Raw genomic sequence first — 18,845 nt, 5'->3', positions numbered from 1 at the left:
CGCTTCCATGGTTCCATCCGCTGACAGATCCACTCCCAGATATCTAAAACACTTCACTTCCTCCAGTTTTTCTCCATTCAAACTCACCTCCCAATTGACTTGACCCTCAACCCTACTGTACCTAATAACCTTGCTCTTATTCACATTTACTCTTAACTTTCTTCTTCCACACACTTTACCAAACTCAGTCACCAGCTTCTGCAGTTTCTCACATGAATCAGCCACCAGCGCTGTATCATCAGCGAACAACAACTGACTCACTTCCCAAGCTCTCTCATCCCCAACAGACTTCATACTTGCCCCTCTTTCCAGGACTCTTGCATTTACCTCCCTAACAACCCCATCCATAAACAAATTAAACAACCATGGAGACATCACACACCCCTGCCGCAAACCTACATTCACTGAGAACCAATCACTTTCCTCTCTTCCTACACGTACACATGCCTTACATCCTCGATAAAAACTTTTCACTGCTTCTAACAATATATATATATATATATATATATATATATATATATATATATATATATATATATATATATATATATATTTTATCATTTTTTTGCTTTGTCGCTGTCTCCCACATTTGCAAGGCAGCGCAAGGAAACAGACGAAAGAAATGGCCCAACCCACTCCCATATACATGTATATACACACACGTCCACACATGCAAATATACATACCTATACATCTCAATGTACACATATATATACACACACAGACACATACATATATACCCATGCACACAATTCACACTGTCTGCCTTTATTCATTCCCATTGCCACCTCGCCACACATGGAATACCATCCCCCTCCCCCCTCATGTGTGCGAGGTAGCACTAGGAAAAGACAACAAAGGCCTCATTCATTCACACTCAGTCTCTAGCTGTCATGCAATAATGCCCAAAACCACAGCTCCCTTTCCACATTCAGGCCCCACACAACTTTCCATGGTTTACCCCAGACGCTTCACATGCCTTGATTCAATCCACTGACAGCACATCAACCCCGGTATACCACATCGATCCAATTCACTCTATTCCTTGCCCTCCTTTCACCCTCCTGCATGTTCAGGCCCCGATCACACAAAATCTTTTTCACTCCATCTTTCCACCTCCAATTTGGTCTCCCTCTTCTCCTCGTTCCCTCCACCTCCAGCACATATATCCTCTTGGTCAATCTTTCCTCACTCATTCTCTCCATGTGCCCAAACCATTTCAAAACACCCTCTTCTGCTCTCTCAACCACGCTCTTTTTATTTCCACACATCTCTCTTACCCTTACGTTTCTTACTCGATCAAACCACCTCACACCACACATTGTCCTCAAACATCTCATTTCCAGCACATCCATCCTCCTGCGCACAACTCTATCCATAGCCCACGCCTCGCAACCATACAACATTGTTGGAACCACTATTCCTTCAAACATACCCATTTTTGCTTTACGAGATAATGTTCTCGACTTCCACGCACTCTTCAAGGCTCCCGGGATATTCACCCCCTCCCTCACCCTATGATCCACTTCCGCTTCCATGGTTCCATCCGCTGCCAGATCCACTCCCAGATATCTAAAACACTTTACTTCCTCCAGTTTTTCTCCATTCAAACTTACCTCCCAATTGACTTGACCCTCAACCCTACTGTACCTAATAACCTTGCTCTTATTCACATTTACTCTTAACTTTCTTCTTTCACACACTTTACCAAACTCAGTCACCAACTTCTGCAGTTTCTCACATGAATCAGCCACCAGTGCTGTATCATCAGCGAACAACAACTGACTCACTTCCCAAGCTCTCTCATCCCCAACAGACTTCATGCTTGCCCCTCTTTCCAAAACTCTTGCATTCACCTCCCTAACAACCTCATCCATAAACAATATATATATATATATATATATATATATATATATATATATATATATATATATATATATATATATATATACATATATATATATATATATATATTTTTTTTTTTTTGTCGCTGTCTCCCGCGTTTGCGAGGTAGCGCAAGGAAACAGACGAAAGAAATGGCCCAACCCACCCCCATACACATGTATATACATACATCCACACACGCAACTATACATACCTACACAGCTTTCCATGGTTTACCCCAGACGCTTCACATGCCCTGATTCAATCCACTGACAGCACGTCAACCCCGGTATACCACATCGCTCCAATTCACTCTATTCCTTGCCCTCCTTTCACCCTCCTGCATGTTCAGGCCCCGATCACACAAAATCTTTTTCACTCCATCTTTCCACCTCCAATTTGGTCTCCCTCTTCTCCTCGTTCCCTCCACCTCCGACACATATATCCTCTTGGTCAATCTTTCCTCACTCATTCTCTCCATGTGCCCAAACCATTTCAAAACACCCTCTTCTGCCCTCTCAACCACGCTCTTTTTATTTCCACACATCTCTCTTACCCTTACGTTACTTACTCGATCAAACCACCTCACACCACACATTGTCCTCAAACATCTCATTTCCAGCACATCCATCCTCCTGCGCACAACTCTATCCATAACCCACGCCTTGCAACCATACAACATTGTTGGAACCACTATTCCTTCAAACATACCCCTTTTTGCTTTCCGAGATAATGTTCTCGACTTCCACACATTCTTCAAGGCTCCCAGAATTTTGCCCCCTCCCCCACCCTATGATCCACTTCCGCTTCCATGGTTCCATCCGCTGCCAGATCCACTCCCAGATATCTAAAACACTTCACTTCCTCCAGTTTTTCTCCATTCAAACTCACCTCCCAAATGACTTGACCCTCAACCCTACTGTACCTAATAACCTTGCTCTTATTCACATTTACTCTTAACTTTCTTCTTCCACACACTTTACCAAACTCAGTCACCAGCTTCTGCAGTTTCTCACATGAATCAGCTACCAGCGCTGTATCATCAGCGAACAACAACTGACTCACTTCCCAAGCTCTCTCATCCCCAACAGACTTCATACTTGCCCCTCTTTCCAAAACTCTTGCATTTACCTCCCTAACAACCCCATCCATAAACAAATTAAACAACCATGGAGACATCACACACCCCTGCCGCAAACCTACATTCACTGAGAACCAATCACTTTCCTCTCTTCCTACACGTACACATGCCTTACATCCTCGATAAAAACTTTTCACTGCTTCTAACAACTTGCCTCCCACACCATATATTCTTAATACCTTCCACAGAGCATCTCTATCAACTCTATCATATGCCTTCTCCAGATCCATAAATGCTACATACAAATCCATTTGCTTTTCTAAGTATTTCTCACATACATTCTTCAAAGCAAACACCTGATCCACACATCCTCTACCACTTCTGAAACCACACTGCTCTTCCCCAATCTGATGCTCTGTACATGCCTTCACCCTCTCAATCAATACCCTCCCATATAATTTACCAGGAATACTCAACAAACTTGTACCTCTGTAATTTGAGCACTCACTCTTATATATATATATATTTTTTTTTTTTTTTTTTTATACTTTGTCGCTGTCTCCCGCGTTTGCGAGGTAGCGCAAGGAAACAGACGAAAGAAATGGCCCAACCCCCCCCATACACATGTACATACACACGTCCACACACGGAAATATACATACCTACACAGCTTTCCATGGTTTACCCCGGACGCTTCACATGCCTTGATTCAATCCACTGACAGCACGTCAACCCCTGTATACCACATCGCTCCAATTCACTCTATTCCTTGCCCTCCTTTCACCCTCCTGCATGTTCAGGCCTCGATCACACAAAATCCTTTTCACTCCATCTTTCCACCTCCAATTTGGCCTCCCTCTTCTCCTCGTTCCCTCCACCTCCGACACATATATCCTCTTGGTCAATCTTTCCTCACTCATTCTCTCCATGTGCCCAAACCATTTCAAAACACCCTCTTCTGCTCTCTCAACCACGCTCTTTTTATTTCCACACATCTCTCTTACCCTTACGTTACTTACTCGATCAAACCACCTCACACCACACATTGTCCTCAAACATCTCATTTCCAGCACATCCATCCTCCTGCGCACAACTCTATCCATAGCCCACGCCTCGCAACCATACAACATTGTTGGAACCACTATTCCTTCAAACATACCCATTTTTGCTTTCCGGGATAATGTTCTCGACTTCCACACATTTTTCAAGGCTCCCAAAATTTTCGCCCCCTCCCCCACCCTATGATCCACTTCCGCTTCCATGGTTCCATCCGCTGACAGATCCACTCCCAGATATCTAAAACACTTCACTTCCTCCAGTTTTTCACCATTCAAACTCACCTCCCAATTGACTTGACCCTCAACCCTACTGTACCTAATAACCTTGCTCTTATTCACATTTACTCTTAACTTTCTTCTTCCACACACTTTACCAAACTCCGTCACCAGCTTCTGCAGTTTCTCACATGAATCCGCCACCAGCGCTGTATCATCAGCGAACAACAACTGACTCACTTCCCAAGCTCTCTCATCCCCAACAGACTTCATACTTGCCCCTCTTTCCAAGACTCTTGCATATATATATATATATATATATATATATATATATATATATATATATATATATATATATATATATAAAACTTTGAGTCCCCGTGGACTCATAAGAATATCTTGATCACGCGCGAAATTTTTTTTTTTTTTTTCTCCAAAAGAAGGAACAGAGAACGAGGCCAGGTGAGGATATTCCCTCAGAGGCCCAGTCCTCTGTTCTTAACGCTACCTTGCTAACGCGGGAAATGGCGAATTTGAAAGAAAAAAAATTATATATATATATATATTTTTTTTTTTTTTTTTTTTTTATACTTTGTCGCTGTCTCCCGCATTTGCGAGGTAGCGCAAGGAAACAGACGAAAGAAATGGCCCAACCCCCCCCCCATACACATGTACATACACACGTCCACACACGCAAATATACATACCTACACAGCTTTCCATGGTTTACCCCAGACGCTTCACATGCCTTGCTTCAATCCACTGACAGCACGTCAACCCCTGTATACCACATGACTCCAATTCACTCTATTTCTTGCCCTCCTTTCACCCTCCTGCATGTTCAGGCCCCGATCACACAAAATCTTTTTCACTCCATCTTTCCACCTCCAATTTGGTCTCCCTCTTCTCCTCGTTCCCTCCACCTCCGACACATATATCCTCTTGGTCAATCTCTCCTCACTCATTCTCTCCATGTGCCCAAACCATTTCAAAACACCCTCTTCTGCTCTCTCAACCACGCTCTTTTTATTTCCACACATCTCTCTTACCCTTACATTACTTACTTGATCAAACCAAATCACACCACATATTGTCCTCAAACATCTCATTTCCAGCACATCCACCCTCCTGCGCACAACTCTATCCATAGCTCACGCCTCGCAAACATACAACATTGTTGGAACCACTATTCCTTCAAACATAACCATTTTTGCTTTTGGAGATAATGTTCTCGACTTTCACACATTCTTCAACGTTCCCAGGATTTTCGCCCCCTCCCCCACCCTATGATTCACTTCCGCTTCCATGGTTCCATCCGCTGCCAGATCCACTCCCAGATATCTAAAACACTTTACTTCCTCCGGTTTTTCTCCATTCAAACTTACCTCCCAACTGACTTGACCCTCAACCCTACTGTACCTAATAACCTTGCTCTTATTCACATTTACTCTTAGCTTTCTTCTTGCACACACTTTACCAAACTCAGTCACCAGCTTCTGCAGTTTCTCACATGAATCAGCCTCCAGCGCTGTATCATCAGCGAACAACAACTGACTCACTTCCCAAGCTCTCTCATCCCCAACAGACTGCATACTTGCCCCTCTTTCCAAAACTCTTGCATTCACCTTCCTAACAACACCATCCATAAACAAATTAAACAATCATGGAGACATCACACACCCCTGCTGCAAACCTACATCCACTGAGAACCAATCACTTTCCTCTCTTCCTACACGTACACATGCCTTACATCCTCGATAAAAACTTTTCACTGCTTCTAACAACTTGCCTCCCACACCATATATTCATAGTACCTTCCACAGAGCATCTCTATCAACTCTATCATACGCCTTCTCCATATCCATAAATGCTACATACAAATCCATTTGCTTTTCTAAGTATTTCTCACATACATTCTTCAAAGCAAACACCTGATCCACACATCCTCTACCACTTCTGAAACCACACTGCTCTTCCCCAATCTGATGCTCTGTACATGTCTTCACCCTCTCAATCAATACCCTCCCATATAATTTACCAGGAATACTCAACAAACTATACCTCTGTAATTTGAGCACTTACCCTTATCCCCTTTGCCTTTATACAATGGCACTATGCACGCATTCCACCAATCCTCAGGTACCTCAGGTGAGGTGCCTGAGGATCTGCCACATTAAATAACCTTACCAACCAGTCAACAAAACAGTCACCCCCTTTTTTTAATGAATTCCACTGCAATACCATCCAAACCTGCTGCCTTGCCGGCTTTCATCTTCCACAAATCTTTTACTACCTCTTTCCCTAACCCTCTCACTTTGCACACCACCTCAACCAAAACACCCTGTATCTGCCACTCTATCATCAAACACATTCAACAAACCTTGAAAATACTCACTCCATCTCCTTCTCACATCACCACTATTTGTTATCACCTCCCCATTAGCCCTCTTCACTGAAGTTACCATTTGCTCCCTTGTCTTACGCACTCTATTTACTTCTTTCCAGAAAAATATATACATATATATATATATATATATATATATATATATATATATATATATATATATATATATATATATATTTTTGCTTTGTCGCTGTCTCCCGCGTTTGCGAGGTAGCGCAAGGAAACAGACGAAAGAAATGGCCCAACCCACCCCCATACACATGTATATACATACATCCAAATATACATACCTACACAGCTTTCCATGGTTTACCCCAGACGCTTCACATGCCCTGATTCAATCCACTGACAGCACATCAAGCCCGGTATACCACATCGCTCCAATTCACTCTATTCCTTGCCCTCCTTTCACCCTCCTGCATGTTCAGGCCCCGATCACACAAAATCTTTTTCACTCCATCTTTCCACCTCCAATTTGGTCTCCCTCTTCTCCTCGTTCCCTCCACCTCCGAAACATATATCCTCTTTGTCAATCTTTCCTCACTCATTCTCTCCATGTGCCCAAACCACTTCAAAACACCCTCTTCTGCTCTCTCAACCACGCTCTTTTTATTTCCACACATCTCTCTTACCCTTACGTTACTTACTCGATCAAACCACCTCACACCACACATTGTCCTCAAACATCTCATTTCCAGCACATCCATCCTCCTGCGCACAACTCTATCCATAGCCCACGCCTCGCAACCATACAACATTGTTGGAACCACTATTCCTTCAAACATACCCATTTTTGCTTTCCGAGATAATGTTCTCGACTTCCACACATTCTTCAAGGCTCCCTGAATTTTCGCCCCCTCCCCCACCCTATGATCCACTTCCGCTTCCATGGTTCCATCTGCTGCCAGATCCACTCCCAGATATCTAAAACACTTCACTTCCTCCAGTTTTTCTCCATTCAAACTCACCTCCAAATTGACTTGACCCTCAACCCTACTGTACCTAATAACCTTGCTCTTATTCACATTTACTCTTAACTTTCTTCTTTCACACACTTTACCAAACTCAGTCACCAGCTTCTGCAGTTTCTCACATGAATCAGCCACCAGCGCTGTATCATCAGCGAACAACAACTGACTCACTTCCCAAGCTCTCTCATCCCCAACAGACTTCATACTTGCCCCTCTTTCCAAAACTCTTGCATTCACCTCCCTAACAACCCCATCCATAAACAAATTAAACAACCATGGAGACATCACACACCCCTGCTGCAAACCTACATTCACTGAGAACCAATCACTTTCCTCTCTTCCTACACGTACACATGCCTTACATCCTCGATAAAAACTTTTCACTGCTTCTAACAACTTGCCTCCCACACCATATATTCTTAATACCTTCCACAGAGCATCTCTATCAACTCTATCATATGCCTTCTCCAGATCCATAAATGCTACATACAAATCCATTTGCTTTTCTAAGTATTTCTCACATACATTCTTCAAAGCAAACACCTGATCCACACATCCTCTACCACTTCTGAAACTACACTGCTCTTCCCCAATCTGATGCTCTGTACATGCCTTCACCCTCTCAATCAATACCCTCCCATATAATTTACCAGGAATACTCAACAATATATATATATATATATATATATATATATATATATATATATATATTTTTTTTTTTTTTTTTTTTTTTTATACTTTGTCGCTGTCTCCCGCGTTTGCGAGGTAGCGCAAGGAAACAGACGAAAGAAATGGCCCAACCCCCCCCCCCCCCATACACATGTACATACACACGTCCACACACGCAAATATACATACCTACACAGCTTTCCATGGTTTACCCCAGACGCTTCACATGCCTTGATTCAATCCACTGACAGCACGTCAAACCCTGTATACCACATCGCTCCAATTCACTCTATTCCTTGCCCTCCTTTCACCCTCCTGCATGTTCAGGCCCCGATCACACAAAATCTTTTTCACTCCATCTTTCCACCTCCAATTTGGTCTCCCTCTTCTCCTCGTTCCCTCCACCTCCGACACATATATCCTCTTGGTCAATCTTTCCTCACTCATTCTCTCCATGTGCCCAAACCATTTCAAAACACCCTCTTCTGCTCTCTCAACCACGCTCTTTTTATTTCCACACATCTCTCTTACCCTTACGTTACTTACTCGATCAAACCACCTCACACCACACATTGTCCTCAAACATCTCATTTCCAGCACATCCATCCTCCTGCGCACAACTCTATCCATAGCCCACGCCTCGCAACCATACAACATTGTTGGAACCACTATTCCTTCAAACATACCCATTTTTGCTTTCCGAGATAATGTTCTCGACTTCCACACATTTTTCAAGGCTCCCAAAATTTTCACCCCCTCCCCCACCCTATGATCCACTTCCGCTTCCATGGTTCCATCCGCTGACAGATCCACTCCCAGATATCTAAAACACTTCACTTCCTCCAGTTTTTCTCCATTCAAACTCACCTCCCAATTGACTTGACCCTCAACCCTACTGTACCTAATAACCTTGCTCTTATTCACATTTACTCTTAACTTTCTTCTTCCACACACTTTACCAAACTCAGTCACCAGCTTCTGCAGTTTCTCACATGAATCAGCCACCAGCGCTGTATCATCAGCGAACAACAACTGACTCACTTCCCAAGCTCTCTCATCCCCAACAGACTTCATACTTGCCCCTCTTTCCAGGACTCTTGCATTTACCTCCCTAACAACCCCATCCATAAACAAATTAAACAACCATGGAGACATCACACACCCCTGCCGCAAACCTACATTCACTGAGAACCAATCACTTTCCTCTCTTCCTACACGTACACATGCCTTACATCCTCGATAAAAACTTTTCACTGCTTCTAACAATATATATATATATATATATATATATATATATATATATATATATATATATATATATATATATATATATTTTATCATTTTTTTGCTTTGTCGCTGTCTCCCACATTTGCAAGGCAGCGCAAGGAAACAGACGAAAGAAATGGCCCAACCCACTCCCATATACATGTATATACACACACGTCCACACATGCAAATATACATACCTATACATCTCAATGTACACATATATATACACACACAGACACATACATATATACCCATGCACACAATTCACACTGTCTGCCTTTATTCATTCCCATTGCCACCTCGCCACACATGGAATACCATCCCCCTCCCCCCTCATGTGTGCGAGGTAGCACTAGGAAAAGACAACAAAGGCCTCATTCATTCACACTCAGTCTCTAGCTGTCATGCAATAATGCCCAAAACCACAGCTCCCTTTCCACATTCAGGCCCCACACAACTTTCCATGGTTTACCCCAGACGCTTCACATGCCTTGATTCAATCCACTGACAGCACATCAACCCCGGTATACCACATCGATCCAATTCACTCTATTCCTTGCCCTCCTTTCACCCTCCTGCATGTTCAGGCCCCGATCACACAAAATCTTTTTCACTCCATCTTTCCACCTCCAATTTGGTCTCCCTCTTCTCCTCGTTCCCTCCACCTCCAGCACATATATCCTCTTGGTCAATCTTTCCTCACTCATTCTCTCCATGTGCCCAAACCATTTCAAAACACCCTCTTCTGCTCTCTCAACCACGCTCTTTTTATTTCCACACATCTCTCTTACCCTTACGTTTCTTACTCGATCAAACCACCTCACACCACACATTGTCCTCAAACATCTCATTTCCAGCACATCCATCCTCCTGCGCACAACTCTATCCATAGCCCACGCCTCGCAAACATACAACATTGTTGGAACCACTATTCCTTCAAACATACCCATTTTTGCTTTACGAGATAATGTTCTCGACTTCCACGCACTCTTCAAGGCTCCCGGGATATTCACCCCCTCCCTCACCCTATGATCCACTTCCGCTTCCATGGTTCCATCCGCTGCCAGATCCACTCCCAGATATCTAAAACACTTTACTTCCTCCAGTTTTTCTCCATTCAAACTTACCTCCCAATTGACTTGACCCTCAACCCTACTGTACCTAATAACCTTGCTCTTATTCACATTTACTCTTAACTTTCTTCTTTCACACACTTTACCAAACTCAGTCACCAACTTCTGCAGTTTCTCACATGAATCAGCCACCAGTGCTGTATCATCAGCGAACAACAACTGACTCACTTCCCAAGCTCTCTCATCCCCAACAGACTTCATGCTTGCCCCTCTTTCCAAAACTCTAGCATTCACCTCCCTAACAACCCCATCCATAAACAAATTAAACAACCATGGAGACATCACACACCCCTGCCGCAAACCTACATTCACTGAGAACCAATCACTTTCCTCTCTTCCTACACGTACACATGCCTTACATCCTCGATGTAGTATGACAATAACACAAACATGTATCATATAAACTACATAGTAATCTGACAGCAATGCCAATATGTAACATAAACATTCTATGGAGATTTGATTGTAATACAAAAATGTATCATATACATTCTATGTTAATCTGATAGTAATACAAACATCTATTACATATATTATATGGTAATCTGATGGTAATAAGAACTTGTATCATATGCAATCTATGGTAAACTGATGGTAACAGAAATATGTATCATATACATTCTATAGTAATGTGATATTACTGCAAACATGTATCATATATATTCTACAATTATCTGATGGTAATACAAAAGTGTATCATATACATTCTATGGTAATCTGATGGTAATAGAAACATTCCTCATATATATTTTATGGTAATTTGTCGGTAATAAAAACTTGTAACACTTACATTCTCTAGTAATCTTGTAGTAATACAATCATATCTCATGGTAATGTGATCTTAATACAAACATGTATTATATACATTCTATGGGAGTCTGATAGTAATACAAACATTGAACATATATATTGTGTGGTAATTTGATAGTAATGCAAACATGTATCATTAACATTCGTTGGGAATCTGATAGTAATATAAATATGTATCATATACATTATATGGTAATATAACAATACAAACATGTATCATATACATTCTATGGTTATCTGATAGTAATAAAAACATGTATCATATACATTACTTGGTAATCTGATAGTAATACAAACATATATCATATACATTTTATGGGAATCTGATAGTGTTAACAACATTCTATGGTAGTCTTTCATTAATAGAATCATGCATCACATACTTTCTATGGTAACCTGGTAGTAATAAAAACATGTATCAAGCACATTCTATGGTAACCTGATAGCAATATAAACAAATTTCATATACATCCTATGGTAATCTAAAAGTAATACAAACATGTATCATATACATTCTATGGCATTCTGATAGTAAGGAAAGCATGCATCATATACATTCTATGGTAATCTGAGAGTAAATGCAAATATGTATCATATACAGTTTATGGTAATCTGATATTTATGGAAACATGTATTATACACAATCTATGGTAATCTAATGTTAATACAAACAAGTAATAAAAACACATATCATATACATTGAATGGTAATGTGATGATAATATAAACATGTATCATGTACATTCCATAATAATCTGTTGGTAATACAAACATGTATTGTATACATTATATGTTAATCTGATAGCAGTACTAACATGTAACATTCATTCTATGGTAATCTGATTGTAATACAAACATGTATTATATACACTCTAAAGGAATCACATGCATTGTATGGTAACATGATGGTAATATATACATTGTATGGTGAAGTGATAGTAATACAAACATGTATCATATACATTCTATGGTTATCTGATTGTTATTTAAACATGCATCATATACATTCTATGGTAATCTGACAGTAATACAAACTTGTATCACATATATTCAATGGTAATATGAGAGTAATACAAACATGTATCATATATATTACATGGTAATCTGATAGAAATACGAACATGTAATTATGCATTCTATGGTAACATGATTGTAATACAAACATGTATCATATACATTCCATGGTAATCTGATAGTAACACAAACATCTATCACATACATTCTATAGTAATCTGATGGTAATAAAAACTTGTATCTTATACAATCTATGGTAATCTGATGGTAATGCAAACATGTATCATATATATTGTATGGTAATGCGACGGTAATAGAAAAATGTATTATATACTTTCTATGGAAATCAGATAGTAATAGAAGCATGTATCATAAACATTCTATGGTAATATGATTGTAGTACAAACATGTATTATACACATTTTCTGGTAATCTGATAGTAATAGAAATATGTCTCATATACATTGCATTAAAATCTGATATTAATGAAACATTGTATCAAATATGGTCTATGGTAATCTGATATTAATACAAACATGTATCATAGACTTTCTATGGTAAACTGATAGTAATAGAAACATGTATCATACAAATTTTCTGGTAATCTGATAGTAATACAAACATGTATCATATACATTATATGGTAATCTGATAGTAGTACAAGCATTTATCATATACATTGTATGTTATTCCAATAGTAATAAAAACATGGATCACATACATTATATGGTAACCTGATATTAATACAAGCATGTATCATATACATTCTACCGTAATCTGATACTAATGGAAACATGTGTCATATATATTTCATGGCAATCTCATAGTAACATAAATATGTATCATATACTTTCTACGTTAATTTGATCATAATGCAAACATGTATCATAGACACTATATGGTAATCTGACAGTAATAAAAACAAGTTTCATATACATTCTATGGTATCTGATAGTAATACTAGCATGGATTATATATATTCAATAGTAATATGATAGTAATACAAACATGTATCATATATATTACATGGTAATCTGATGGCAATACCTACATGTAACATATACATTCTCTGGTAATCTGATTGTAATACAAACATGTATCATATACATTTATCACATGTATTATAAACATTCTATTGTAATCTCATAGTAATGCAAATATGTATCATATACAATGTATGGTAATCTGATAGTAATGGAAACATATATATATATTCTAGGATAATCTACTTGTAATACAAACATGTATCATATAATTTCTCTTGTAATGTGATGGAAATACAAAAATGAATCATTTACATCCTATTTTCATATATTTATAAAAAAAAATGTATCATGTACATTGTATGGTAATCTGAAAATAATACCAATATGTATCATATACATTCCATAGTAATTTGATGGTAATAAAAACATGTATCATATACATCATATGGTTATGTGATATCAATACAAACTTGTATTATATACATAACATGTTAATGTGAGAGCAATACCAAATGAAACACATACTTTCTATGATAATTAATGAAGTACATGAGACTTACCGTAGATCAGTTGAAATGTGCTTCGAATTTTATGAAGCAAATCACCTCTGCTAGAAGGGAGCTTTCACATGATATACGCTTTGCCGCTTCACGCCACCAGACTTTAAGAGTACGACCAACCACATGAAAGTAACTGAACATTTCGCACAAGACGCTACAGAGCGTAGGGTGGGAGAGGTGGGCATGTGAAAGCTCCCTTCTAGCAGAGGTGATTTGCTTCATAAAATTCGAAGCACATTTCAACTGACCTACGGTAAGTTTCATGTACTTCATTAATTTTACGTCAGCAAATCACACCTCTGCTAGAGGTCGCTTTCCCATGAGGTTTTTGAAGCCATGTGGGTGTCGTACTGTAGACATGTAGAGAGGAGAAATGATACAAGCAGTAACCAACTGCAATATAGTAAGAAATTTACATAGCCATGGACAAGGTGACAAGAGACAACATCTATGCAAACAAAATGAACAGACTATTGAAGGACAGCATCTTGGAAAGGATCGTGACTCGGGACAATCTCCTTGTCATAAAACTTGGCAAACGTGGCAGCCCTGGACCACCCAGCCCTTGCCATGATGTGTCCAATCGGTAGAGCCATGGCTTTGGCTTTCGATGCAGCTGCAGGCCGAACACTGCCCGCTGGTGTCCATGCCCGACAGAGAAAGCACTGTTCGAATCCACCTTGCAACAGTGTCCCTCGTTACATGCTTGTGGGGCTTGATAAAACTTAGGAGTAACTTCCCATCCTCCTGATGTGCAGAATTTCTGAACTCCTCTGTCTTAGCAATATACATTTTCAGAGTTTCACACATACACAATTTAATGTCAGTAGAATATGCTTTAAAGGTCACAAACCGCACATTGAACTTTGGCCTGCACTGTTTAATAGTTTCCCCTAACCAAACACAAACAGAATCCTGCCCAAAACTAATATTCTTCAGCAACAAACAATGCAAAGTTTGTATTCTGGCAGCCTGCGTAAGTGCCATCAACATCATAAGCTTCAGTGTTAAATCCTTTAAAGAGAGGGAGGACAAAGGATCCATGGCACGCAGATGCTGTAGCACCTGCTGAACATCCTAAGTTCTTGTATACCTAGGGACAGATGGCCGCAAGTTAAAAACTCCCTTTAAGAACCTGGTGACAAGAGGATGGCTGCCTGTACTGCAACCATCCACAGTAATCCCCACGGAGGAGAGTGCACCCCTGGCAGTGTTGATTGAAGTATAACTAACACCTCTGTCAAAAGTGACAGACAGAAAAGTCACAATATTAGTTACAGTGGGAGCAAAGGGATCGATGTTCCGGCTACCACAAAACTGTAACCACCTGTTAATATGTGGCTGGTACTGCCTCGCAGTCGCAGGTCTCCAGGAGGCAAGGATGATGTCCGTACCTGCCTGAGAAATGCCCCTGTCTCGCAGACGTTGCCGGATAAGAGGCAAGCCATCAGTCGGGTGTGTCGGAGAATGGGGTGTTTCTCCTCCGTTGATGGCTGACGGAATCAGCAAAGTGAGTAGAGTCCCCATCCAAGGGCTGGGACGGCCAGAGAGGCAATACCATCCACCCCTTCGCTGACTCTGCTCGAATTTTCTGTGGGCACCTGGCAATCAGCACAAAGGGTGGGGAAAGGTAGATTAGTTCAAACTGCTACCAGCAGATAGAAAAGGCATCAAAATGTTCTGCATCTGGGCCAGGTTTCCAGGAGCAGAAACGAGTCACTTGAGCATTCAGTCTAGAAACAAAGAGATCAATGCTCGGAACCCCAAATACTTCAGAGAGGGCCCTAAAGAGTTCATTCAATTTCCACTCATGCCTGTCATTGAATGTCCGAGATGTAGCGTCTGCCATGAGATTGACTTTACCCGATACATGAGAGCAGGTAAGCCAGATATTCACCGCACACCACTCCCAAAGGTCACAGCAAATGTCATTACACAGTGAGGACCGTGTGCCGCCCATTTCATTGACATAGGTCACCGCCGTCGTGTTACCACAAAACACCCGAACATGTCGTCCTTTGAGAAGAGATGCAAATGAGCGCACTACCAGGGAGATGGCTTTGAGTTCCTTTGCATTAATGTGCAAGGCAGATTCTGATAATGACCATCTCCCATTAACTTTTTGTTGACTGAGGCGGCCACCCCAAACTAAATTTGATGCAACAGTATACAGATCCAATTCTGTACCCTTCCGAAAAATCTGTCTGTTTTGCAATACAATGTGATATACCCACCAAAGCAAGTCCAGTCTCATCTCATGAGTGACCACCATCCACTTGTCAAAGTTACCTTTTGCGACTCTTAACGCAGCAATCTTAGCACATTCTAACCGCCTGTAATGCAGTTTCCCCATCTCTGCTGCTGGAACGGGTGCAACTAATAGCCCAACAACTCTGGCCACATTCCGAATTTTGGCTCTGTCACTATGTAACAATTCCTCACAGCATTGTAGTACCTTGTGTATCCTACGATCAGGTAATGTTACTGTCATAGTCTCAGAATCAATAATGTTCCCCAAATACTCCAAGCGCTTAGTGGGGACCAAGACAGTATTGCTTTCGTTAATACAGAAACCTAACTTCTTGAGCAAGTCAATAGTGGCACGCACACTCTCAACATCCATCAAAAGTGCACTGACAAATAAGAGTATCATCAATGAAACTCGTGATGATATGTCCCTTCTCTCTAAGTACAGCCAAAACAGGTTTCATTAATTTAGTGAACAGACGGGGACCATCCGCAACCCCATTAGGGAGACACGTGAATTGATAAATTTTTCCTTGCCACTTGAAACACAGAAAGCGTTATCTTAACAGAATAATAGGCTTGCCGCAACTCGACAGAGGCCATGAAGACAACGCTGTTAACAAGACGAATCGCCTGCTCAAAATTTTCCATCTTGAAGTGTTTGTACTCTAAAAATTTATTAAATTTTTCCAGGTTAAGGATCATCCTAAACCCACCATCCTTCTTCCGTCTTAAGAAAATAGGGGAAAGAATCTGTCCCTCCTGTCTCTGGGTCTCCTTGATAACCCCCAGACTCAAAAGCTGTACAATTTCCTGGCAAACAATATCCTTTTCCTCGACATTAAACACATACTCAACTTCTTCAGCAAATAAAGTACCAATGTTAGCAACATCAATATCTAAATGGCAATGCTGAACAATATCTAAAATATTTGGATCACTGGTAATAGCATGCCACTCATGTACAAAATAGTGAAGCTTAAAAAGGATGACTCACCTCAGTTACTGCCGGGGATTGTGACCCCGGCCTCGGGAGTTTTTTGTCTCAGGATCCTGCCGTGACCATGCGTGCGTTGGCCATATGGATGAAACCTGGCCATAAAACCCCTGTATGGCAGTCTCCCAGAAGAGCCCCTAAACTTGCCAGGACCAAACTTCGAGGTAGAGAGCGGTTTCCTTGGAGCAATCTTACTCCTTAACTTTTCAGACTCCTCAATGTGCTTGGCTGAGAGTGAGACATCATCCCCAAACAGAAGACGAGTTATGGGCACCTTGTCTGAACAGAGGTGAGCATACTTGTGGTTAATTTCACGCTTGATGCTGAACCGGCTAGCCAGATTATTCTTGTGATTAGCATGACCCAGGAGTGCCAGGGCACCATTAAGCATGCCCACTTCCTGGGCAACATCTGGTTGGCTAGTCTGGGCGATCTTCTCAAGCACTGTGAGTGACTTAGTCAAAATTGTGGCAGCCGTAATAATGTCTTTCCCAACATTCTTCAAACGGAAATCTGCTTTCTTGGCATCAGTCTTCAGTGCATCTAAAACTTGCAAGTTGCAATCCACGGGCGCTAAGGCATGAGTTATCTGGCCTCTTGGCTGCAGCATCCTCCAAAATCTCCTTATACTCCTCCTCTCGCAAGCCGTGAGCAAATACATGGTTAACCATATCGGCAACATGCTGGTCAATGCCATCAGACACCTCATCCACAGGACTGTAAGCCCTGGCGCACTGCAGGAGAACACTGTCAGGCCGCCCGTCATTCTCAGAGACACAATCATCACTGGAGAGGTAATGCTCAGCTGGAGTAAAGCCCGCAAAGCCCGTGGGCGAGCGCCAGGGAGGCTCCACCTGGCTAGAAAAGCCAATGTTTACATCGGCGGCGGCCGCGGCGTTATCAGCCCCCCGACTGGGGCCTAAGTTCCTTTCCTCCTTCAGTTTCTCCACATCACCACGTAAAGCAGCCAAAGCGTCCATCACCATGTTCCAGGGCGGCGCAGATGCCTCATCCCGTGAGGTAGAAGGCAAGGAACGTGTGTGCTGGGAAGCAGAGTCACCGCCATCACCAGTGACCATGGGGCCTATTGTTACCGCCCTGAAGAGCCTCCCGCTGAGAAGGGCTGCTCCTGGAGCTAGTCCTGTGCGAGGAGCCTTTCCTCACATGCCTGGCATGTTCAGAATCGCCCTCCTTACTCGACCTCCGTATGCTGGTGGAACTGCCTGGGACATCCGACATGACGGCGGCGGTAACAAGGCGGCGGTGCAGGTCAGTGTGAGAGTCGTCAACTCTACAAGTGCATCAACAACGCACTTCCCTCCCCGCTCCTAAACGGATCACGGGTGGTGTTGCAGCCAGCCCCAAACTGGGTCACAGGCAAAGCCTTTCCGCTCCAGATGGATCACGGGAAGAAGGCCGCCAAGCTCGCAGCTGCAGAAAACCGCCTGGACGGCGGGAAGGAAGCACAGCAACTGGTGGCGTGAAGCGGCAAAGCGAATCTCATGGGAAAGCGACCTCTAGCAGAGGTGTGATTTGCTGACGTAAAA

At 41.7% G+C, this 18,845-nt stretch overlaps 1 protein-coding gene and 2 pseudogenes across 9 annotated transcripts in view; 1 reads left to right on the top strand and 2 right to left on the bottom strand.

The window, feature by feature from the left end:
• Window positions 1–18,845, top strand: part of LOC139765362 (uncharacterized) — a 574,294-nt gene that overhangs the window by 154,821 nt on the left and 400,628 nt on the right. The window lies entirely within an intron of this gene.
• On the bottom strand, window positions 14,449–15,581 carry LOC139765316 (uncharacterized; annotated as a pseudogene).
• On the bottom strand, window positions 16,803–18,840 carry LOC139765315 (uncharacterized; annotated as a pseudogene).

The sequence above is a fragment of the Panulirus ornatus genome, chromosome 54 (genome assembly GCF_036320965.1).
Source record: "Panulirus ornatus isolate Po-2019 chromosome 54, ASM3632096v1, whole genome shotgun sequence".
Lineage (NCBI taxonomy): Eukaryota > Metazoa > Arthropoda > Malacostraca > Decapoda > Palinuridae > Panulirus > Panulirus ornatus.
This window is presented reverse-complemented; position numbering and strand designations above follow the sequence as displayed.